Source organism: Salmo salar, chromosome ssa05 (genome assembly GCF_905237065.1).
Source record: "Salmo salar chromosome ssa05, Ssal_v3.1, whole genome shotgun sequence".
NCBI classification, from domain to species: Eukaryota; Metazoa; Chordata; class Actinopteri; order Salmoniformes; family Salmonidae; genus Salmo; species Salmo salar.
In genome coordinates this window covers 91231336-91240841 of record NC_059446.1, presented here as the reverse complement: position 1 = coordinate 91240841, position 9506 = coordinate 91231336, and positions in this window count along the sequence as shown.

Below are 9506 nucleotides of genomic sequence, written 5' to 3'. Positions count from 1 at the left end.
TCTCCCTATTCCCTTTATAGTGCTCTGCTTTTGATCAGGTTGCAGCTCTATAGAGATGAGTTGATGACTTGGAATGAAATAATAAAGTCATCAAATGAAACTAATATAACAAACACGACAACTGAAATATGTTATTAAAGTAAAGTGAATAAATGGTTAATAAGTGATCAGCAGGAAAGGACAGTCACTACCATCAGGGGACTGAGTTGATTCATTCTGTGTTGTTACAGCATTCAACACAAATAACAAGTGAAATCGATCCAACCTAAAAAAAACACTAATTGCTCAGCACTAGATGCCACATGGATTGCAGCCTCAATCTGTGACCTCCAGTCTAGTTCCATTTGGAATGCAGCCTCAATCTGTGACCTCCAGTCTAGTTCCATTTGGAATGCAGCCTCAATCTGTGACCTCCAGTCTAGTTCCATTTGGAATGGAGCCTCAATCTGTGACCTCCAGTCTAGTTCCATATGGAATGCAGCCTCAATCTGTGACCTCCAGTCTAGTTCCATTTGGAATGCAGCCTCAATCTGTGACCTCCAGTCTAGTTCCATTTGGAATGCAGCCTCAATCTGTGACCTCCAGTCTAGTTCCATTTGGAATGGAGCCTCAATCTGTGACCTCCAGTCTAGTTCCATTTGGAATGCAGCCTCAATCTGTGACCTCCAGTCTAGTTCCATTTGGAATGCAGCCTCAATCTGTGACCTCCAGTCTAGTTCCATTTGGAATGCAGCCTCAATCTGTGACCTCCAGTCTAGTTCCATTTGGAATGCAGCCTCAATCTGTGACCTCCAGTCTAGTTCCATTTGGAATGCAGCCTCAATCTGTGACCTCCAGTCTAGTTCCATTTGGAATGCAGCCTCAATCTGTGACCTCCAGTCTAGTTCCATTTGGAATGCAGCCTCAATCTGTGACCTCCAGTCTAGTTCCATTTGGAATGCAGCCTCAATCTGTGACCTCCAGTCTAGTTCCATTTGGAATGCAGCCTCAATCTGTGACCTCCAGTCTAGTTCCATTTGGAATGCAGCCTCAATCTGTGACCTCCAGTCTAGTTCCATTTGGAATGGAGCCTCAATCTGTGACCTCCAGTCTAGTTCCATTTGGAATGGAGCCTCAATCTGTGACCTCCAGTCTAGTTCCATTTGGAATGCAGCCTCAATCTGTGACCTCCAGTCTAGTTCCATTTGGAATGCAGCCTCAATCTGTGACCTCCAGTCTAGTTCCATTTGGAATGCAGCCTCAATCTGTGACCTCCAGTCTAGTTCCATTTGGAATGCAGCCTCAATCTGTGACCTCCAGTCTAGTTCCATTTGGAATGGAGCCTCAATCTGTGACCTCCAGTCTAGTTCCATTTCACAACTGCATTTATTCTCCTTTCACACACACCCCCTCCCAGAGAGACAGAGATAGGGATAGAGACGAGAGCGCGAGAGAGAGGGAGACGTAGAGGAAGAGAGAGAGACATGGAGAGAGAAGGAGAGAGCGACGGGGAGAGAGGCAGAAGGGAAGGAGGGAGAGCAAGAGAAGGAGAGAGCGAGGGAGGGAGAGAGATGGAAGGGAGGAGAAAGAGAGAGGGAGGGAGACAGAAAGAGTGGAGGAGAAAATCAAAGAAGGTTTCTGCATTGTCATTCGACTTTTCTGGATCTACCTTCAACTGCAAGTTTGCATTTTAACACCAAAGAGAAATGGAAACTAAAATCAATGCTGCCTCTTTCTCTCTCCATCTCTCTCTCTCTGAAGGGGAATATATGAGTTATGAAGCTGTGTGTCTGCCTTCAGTACTTTTATAATTACAATGGAGCCACTCCTATTTCTCCACTCTAATATGGCAGGAAGGTCCCGGAGGGGTCTGTCCAATTCACACTAAACACAGCAGAAAGGGGAAGTCAGGGACTCCATCCAAATCGCACCCTTTTCCCTACATAGTTCACTACTTTTGACCAAGGACCATAAGGGGAGTAGGGTGCCGTTTGGGACACAGACCAGGGAGAGTCAGGTCTGATCACTAACAGGAAGCTTTACTTCTAGAGCTGTTGATCTAGTTAGCTGCTGGTTGCCATGGTGGTTGCCATGGTTGTTGCCATGATGGTTGCCATGGTGGTTGCCATGGTGGTTGCCATGGTGTGCACTCAAGCAAAACATTAAACATTATGTACCAGTAAAGTCTACAGTAGACCTATATAGACAGCCGTGTCCTATCTCCTGTTACTGTAGTGAGACAGCTTGATGTACCAGTACACCCTCTGGACAGGACACTAGTCTATCTCCTGTTTCTGTAGTGAGACAGCTTGATGTACCAGTACACCCTCTGGACAGGACACTAGTCTATCTCCTGTTTCTGTAGTGAGACAGCTTGATGTACCAGTACACCCTCTGGACAGGACTCTAGTCTATCTCCTGTTTCTGTAGTGAGACAGCTTGATGTACCAGTACACCCCCTGGACAGGACACTAGTCTATCTCCTGTTTCTGTAGTGAGACAGCTTGATGTACCAGTACACCCTCTGGACAGGACACTAGTCTATCTCCTGTTTCTGTAGTGAGACAGCTTGATGTACCAGTACACCCTCTGGACAGGACTCTAGTCTATCTCCTGTTTCTGTAGTGAGACAGCTTGATGTCCATACCGAAGCACTAGTCTACTCTTCTGTAGTGAGACAGCTTGATGTACCAGTACACCCTCTGGACAGGACACTAGTCTATCTCCTGTTTCTGTAGTGAAGCAGCTTGATGTACCAGTACACCCCCTGTGATGCATGTAAATAGCAGTGGTGCTGTAGGGAAGGTTGAAGAAGTTTGTGAGTTAACTCTCTCTCTCCTCTGCAGTCCCAGAGCCTCACAGAGGTTGGACAAGACTGGCCAGGGGGGAAAACATCGTATTCAACAAAAACCCACTGGTCATAAAACAGATGATATTCCAAACCCTTCCGTCCGTAATTAATACTGTCTGACTCAGAAGGTTGTGATGAGCTGTAAATGGGATTGTTTGGTATAAATTGGACAATTAAACACTAAAGGTGGATAAGGACATATAAGTTAATGTAGCGCGTACGGCCCAGGACATCACTGAGGCCAAGCTTCCTGCCATCCAGGAACTCTATACCAGGCGGTGTCAGAGGAAGGCCCTAAAAATTGTCAAAGACTCCAACCACCCTAGTCATAAACTGTTCTCTCTGCTACCACACAGCAAGCGGTACCGGAGCGCCAAGTCTAGGTCCAAGAGGCTTCTTAACAGCCATAAGACTCCTGAACAGCTAATCAAATGGCTACCCAGATTACTTGCATTGCCCCCCCCCCCCTATTTTACACCACTGCTACTCTGTTATTATCTATGCATAAGTCACTTTAATAACTCTACATGTACATATTACCTCAATTACCTCGACTAACCGGTGCCCCGCACATTGACTCTGTTCCTGTTCAGAGAGAACAACTAGCACATGGTGCTATGGATGTGTACTGTATGTGAGTATATGGATATGAATGTATTGATTTGTCACAGTCATTGCATTTAAATATATATATAGTTATGTACGCCTCACGGAAGAGGGAATGCAACACCCTGCTACACCTCAACTCCCTGTGGAGGTATAGAGGTATGGGACTGTAGGTGGAGGTATAGAGGTATGGGACTGTAGGTGGAGGTATAGAGGTATGGGACTGTAGGTGGAGGTATAGAGGTATGGGACTGTAGGTGGAGGTATAGAGGTATGGGACTGTAGGTGGAGGTATGGAGGTATGGGACTGTAGGTGGAGGTATGGAGGTATGGGACTGTAGGTGGAGGTATAGAGGTATGGGACTGTAGGTGGAGGTATAGAGGTATGGGACTGTAGGTGGAGGTATAGAGGTATGGGACTGTAGGTGGAGGTATAGAGGTATGGGACTGTAGGTGGAGGTATAGGACTGTAGGTGGAGGTATAGAGGTATGGGACTGTAGGTGGAGGTATAGAGGTGTGGGACTGTAGGTGGAGGTATAGAGGTATAGAGGTATGGGACTGTAGGTGGAGGTATAGAGGTATGGGACTGTAGGTGGAGGTATAGAGGTGTGTGACTATAGGTGGAGGTATAGAGGTATAGAGGTATGGGACTGTAGGTGGAGGTATAGAGGTATGGGACTGTAGGTGGAGGTATAGAGGTGTGTGACTGTAGGTGGAGGTATAGAGGTATGGGACTGTAGGTGGAGGTATAGAGGTATGGGACTGTAGGTGGAGGTATAGAGGTATGGGACTGTAGGTGGAGGTATGGGACTGTAGGTGGAGGTATGGGACTGTAGGTGGAGGTATGGGACTGTAGGTGGAGGTATGGGACTGTAGGTGGAGGTATAGAGGTATGGGATTGTAGGTGGAGGTATGGGACTGTAGGTGGAGGTATGGGACTGTAGGTGGAGGTATGGGACTGTAGGTGGAGGTATAGAGGTATGGGATTGTAGGTGCGTGTAAGGATGACAAAAGGCAGAGAATTTATCGTTTACTGGGAATTTATTCCTTTGAGGTAAATTTGGGGAAAAGGGGCTGAACGGAACCAAAGCAAAGAAAGTAAATGTCAAAATCCCCTCTCCTATCTTACCTGCCTATCCACTACTGACCTAACTTAGCACCACCTGGTGACCTACCCACTACTGACCTAACTAGCACCACCTGGTGACCTACCCACTACTGACCTAACTTAGCACCACCTGGTGACCTACCCACAACTTACCTAACTTAGCACTGCCTGGTGACCTACCCACTACTGACCTAACTTAGCACCGCCTGGTGACCTACCCACTACTGACCTAACTGAGCATCGCCTGGTGACCTACCCACTACTGACCTATCTAGCACCACATGGTGACCTACCCACTACTGACCTAACTAGCACCACCTGGTGACCTACCCACTACTGACCTAACTTAGCACCACCTGGTGACCTACCCACTACTTACCTAACTAGCACCACCTGGTGCGCTAACCAAAATACAGGGGCTGGTCCTTCCAGGTCTTACCTAGTGTGTATATGTAACAGTGTAGGTCCCGTCCCTCTCTTCGCCCCAACCCGGGCTCGAACCAGGGACCCTTGCACACATCAACAACTGACACCCCACGAAGCATCGTTACCCATCGCGCCACAAAAGCCGCGGCCCTTGCAACGCAAGGGGAAACCCTACTTCAAGTCTCAGAGCGAGTGACGTCACTGATTGAAATGCTATTAGCGCGCACCACCGCTAACTAACTAGCCATTTCACATCGGTTACATATAGACAGTAAATACTACGGGTTATGTATACCCGCAGGCCTCTTGCCTAAACACTCCCTATGTGCCTTCCCCTTCCCCCTGGGAACAAAAACACAACACAAACGTTAGTAAACTATTTCAGTAATCAGAAACACAGCCTCCTATGGGGACACACATACCTTAAAAGCAGCAGCTACAAAGTACTTAACAAAAACCTGTCTCTAGGCAACAACCAGCACAGGACATACCAAATATCTCTCCTAACAACAACCAAGACAGGACATACCAAATATCTCACCTAACAACAACAACCAACACAGGACATACCAAATCTCTCTCCTAACAACAACAACCAACACAGGACATACCAAATATCTCACCTAACAACAACAACCAACACAGGACATACCAAATCTCTCTCCTAACAACAACAACCAACACAGGACATACCAAATCTCTCTCCTAGCAACAACCAACACAGGACATACCAAATATCCCTCCTAACAACAACCAACACAGGACATACCAAATATCTCACCTAACAACAACCAACACAGGACATACCAAATCTCTCTCCTAACAACAACCAACACAGGACATACCAAATATCTCTCCTAACAACAACCAACACAGGACATACCAAATCTCTCTCCTAGCAACAACCAACACAGAACACACTCATCATCTCTCTTCTGAGCAACAGAACACTGGCTTATATAGCTGGAGAAGGAGTCTGTAATGGGATACAGTGGGATCCTGAGGAGGGGGCGGGGTCAGCTCTCCAATCCTGAAACACGCACATACAAACAAAACCACAACTCAGAAACTGGGGAACGTAACATATATATATATATATATCAAAAGTTTGGACACACCTACTCGTTCAAGGGTTTTTCTTTATTTTTTACTATTTTATACATTGTATAATAACAATGAAGACATCAAAACTATGAAATGACACATGGAATCATGCCAAAACCCAAAAAATGTTAAACAAATCAAAATATATTTTATATTTGAGATTACTCAAAGAAGCTACCCTTTCCCTTGATGACAACTTTGCACACTCTTGGCATTCTCTCAACCAGCTTCATGAGGAATGCATTTCAATTAACAGGTGTGCCTTTTTAAAGTTAATTTATATATATATATATATATACAGTGCCTTGCAAAAGTATTCAGTCCCCTTGGCGTTTTTCCTATTTTGTTGCATTACAACCTGTAATTTAAATGGATTTCTATTTGATTTCATGTAATGGACATTCACAAAATAGTCCAAATTGTTGAAGTGACATTTTTTTTTTTTTACTTGTTTCAAAAAATTCTAAATACAATATATATGGAAAAGTGGTGCGTGCATATGTGTTCACCCCCTTCGCTATGAAGCCCCTCAATAAGATCTGGTGCAACCATTTACCTCCAGAAGTCACATAATTAGTTAAATAAAGTCCACCTGTGTGCAACCTAAGTGTCACATGAACTGTCACATGATCTCAGTATATATACACATGTTCTGAAAGGCCCCAGAGTCTGCAACACCACTAAGCAAGAGGCACCACCAAGCAAGTGGCACCATGAAGACCAAGGAGCTCTCCAAACAGGTCAGGGACAAAGTTGTGGAGAAGTACAGATCAGGGTTGGGTTACAAAAAAATATCAGAAACTTTGAACATCCCACAGAGCACCATTAAATCCATTATTAAAGAATGGAAAGAATATGGCAGCACAACAAACCTGCCAAGAGAGGGCCGCCAACCAAAACTCACGGACCAGGCAAGGAGGGCATTAATCAGAGGCACCGAAGATAATACTGAAGGAGCTGCAAAGCTCCACAGCGGAGATTGGAGTATCTGTCCATAGGACCACTTTAAGCCGTACACTCCACAGAGCTGGGCTTTACGGAAGAGTGGCCAGAAATAAATATGCAAACATGTTTGGTGTTCCCCAAAAGGCATGTGGGAGACTCCCCAAACATTTCTATTTTATTATTGTTTTATTTCACCTTTTATTTAACCAGGTAGGCCAGTTGAGAACAAGTTCTCATTTACAACTTTGACCTGGCCAAGATAAAGCAAAGCAGTGCAACACAAACAACAACAGAGTTACACATGGAATAAACAAACATACAGTCAATAATACAATAGAAAAAGTCTATATGCAGTGTGTGCAAATAAGGTACGATAACGGAGGTAAGGTAATAAATAGGCCGTAGTGGAAAATAATTACAATATAGCAATTGAACACTGGAGTGATAGATGTGCAGAAGATAAGTGTGCAAGTAGAGATACTGGGGTGCCAAGGAGCAAAATAAATAAAATAGATAACAGTATGGGGATGAGGTAGATTGCATGGGATAATTACAGATGGGCTATGTACAGGTGCAATGATCTATGAGCTGCTCTGACAGCTGGTGCTTAAAGCTAGTGAGGGAGATATGAGTCTCCAGCTTCAGTGATTTTTGCAGTTCGTTCCAGTCATTGGCAGCAGAGAACTGGAAGGAAAGGCGCCAAAGGAGGAGCGATCGTTTGAAGAGCATGCATTTAGTTTTACTTGTATTTAAGAGCAGTTGGAGGCCACGGAAGGAGAGTTGTATGGCATTGATGCTCGTCTGGAGGTTAGTTAACACAGTGTCCAAAGAAGGGCCAGAAGTATACAGAATGGTGTCGTCTGCGTAGAGGTGGATCAGAGAGTCACCAGCAGCAAGAGCGACATCATTGATGTATACAGAGAAAAGAGTCGGGCCGAGGTTTGAACCCTATGGCACCCCCATAGAGAGGTCCCCCATAGGGGACCCCCATAGGTCCGGACAACAGGCCCTCCGATTCGACATACTGAACTCTGTTTGAGAAGTTGTTGGTGAACTAGGCGAGGCAATCATTTGAGAAACCAAGGTTGTTGAGTCTGCCGATAAGAATGTGGTGATTGACAGAGTCGAAAGCCTTGGCCAGGTCGATGAATAGAGCTTCACAGTATTGTCTCTTATCGATGGCGGTTATGATATAATTTAGGACCTTGAGCGCGGCTGAGGTGCACCCATGACCAGCTCGGAAACCAGATCGCATAGCGGAGAAGGTACGGTGGGATTTGAAATGGTCGGTGATCTGTTTGTTAACTTGGCTTTCGAAGACCTTAGAAAGGCAGGGTAGGATAGATATAGGTCTGTAGCAGTTTGGGTCTAGAGTGTTTCCCCCTTTGAAGAGGGGGGATGACCGCGGCAGCTTTCCAATCTTTGGAGATCTCAGACAATACTAAAGAGAGGTTGAACAGGCTAGTAACAGGGGTTGCAACAATTTCGGCTGATCATTTTAGAAAGGGAGGGTCCAGATTGTCTAGCCCGGCTGATTTGTAAGGGTCCAGATTTTGCAGCTCTTTCAGAACATCAGCTATCTGAATTTGGGTGAAGGAGAAATGGGGGAGGCTTGGGAAAGTTGCTGTGGGCTGTTGCTGCAGGGCTGTTGACCGGGGTAGGGGTAGCCAGGTGGAAAGCATGGCCAGCCGTAGAAAAATGCTTATTGAAATTCTCAAATATAGCGGATTTATCAGTGGTGACAGTGTTTCCTAGCCTCAGGGCAGTTGGCAGCTGGGAGCAGGTGCTCTTATTCTCCATGGACTTTACAGTGTCCCCAAACTTTTTGGAGTGCAAATTTCTGTTGGAAAAAGTTAGCCTTTGCTTTCCTAACTGCCTGTGTATATTGGTTCCTATGGAAGAAGGTACTCTGGTCAGATGAGACTAAAATTGACCTTTTTGGCCATCAAGGAAAACGCTATGTCTGGCGCAAACACAACACCTCTCATCACCCCGAGAACACCATTCCCACAGTGAAGCATGGTGGTGGCAGCATCATGCAGTTGGAATGTTTTTCATCAGCAGGGACTGGGAAACTGGTCAGAATTGAAGGAATGATGGATGGCGCTAAATACAGGGAAATTCTTGAGGGAAACCTGTTTCAGTCTTCCAGACATTTGAGACTGAGACGGAGGTTCACCTTCCAGCAGGACAATGACCCTAAGCATACTGTTAAAGCAACACTCGAGTGGTTTAAGGGGAAACATTTAAATTTCTTGGAATGGCCTCATCAAAGCTCAGACCTCAATCCAATTGAGAATCTGTGGTATGACTTAAAGATTGCTGTACACCAGCAGAACCCATCCAACTTGAATGAGCTGGAGCAGTTTTGCCCAGTGGCTAGATGTGCCAAGCTTATAGAAACATACCCCAAGAGACTTGCAGTTGTAATTGCTGCAAAAGGTGGCTCTACAAAGTATTTCGGGGGGGTGAATAGTTATGCACGC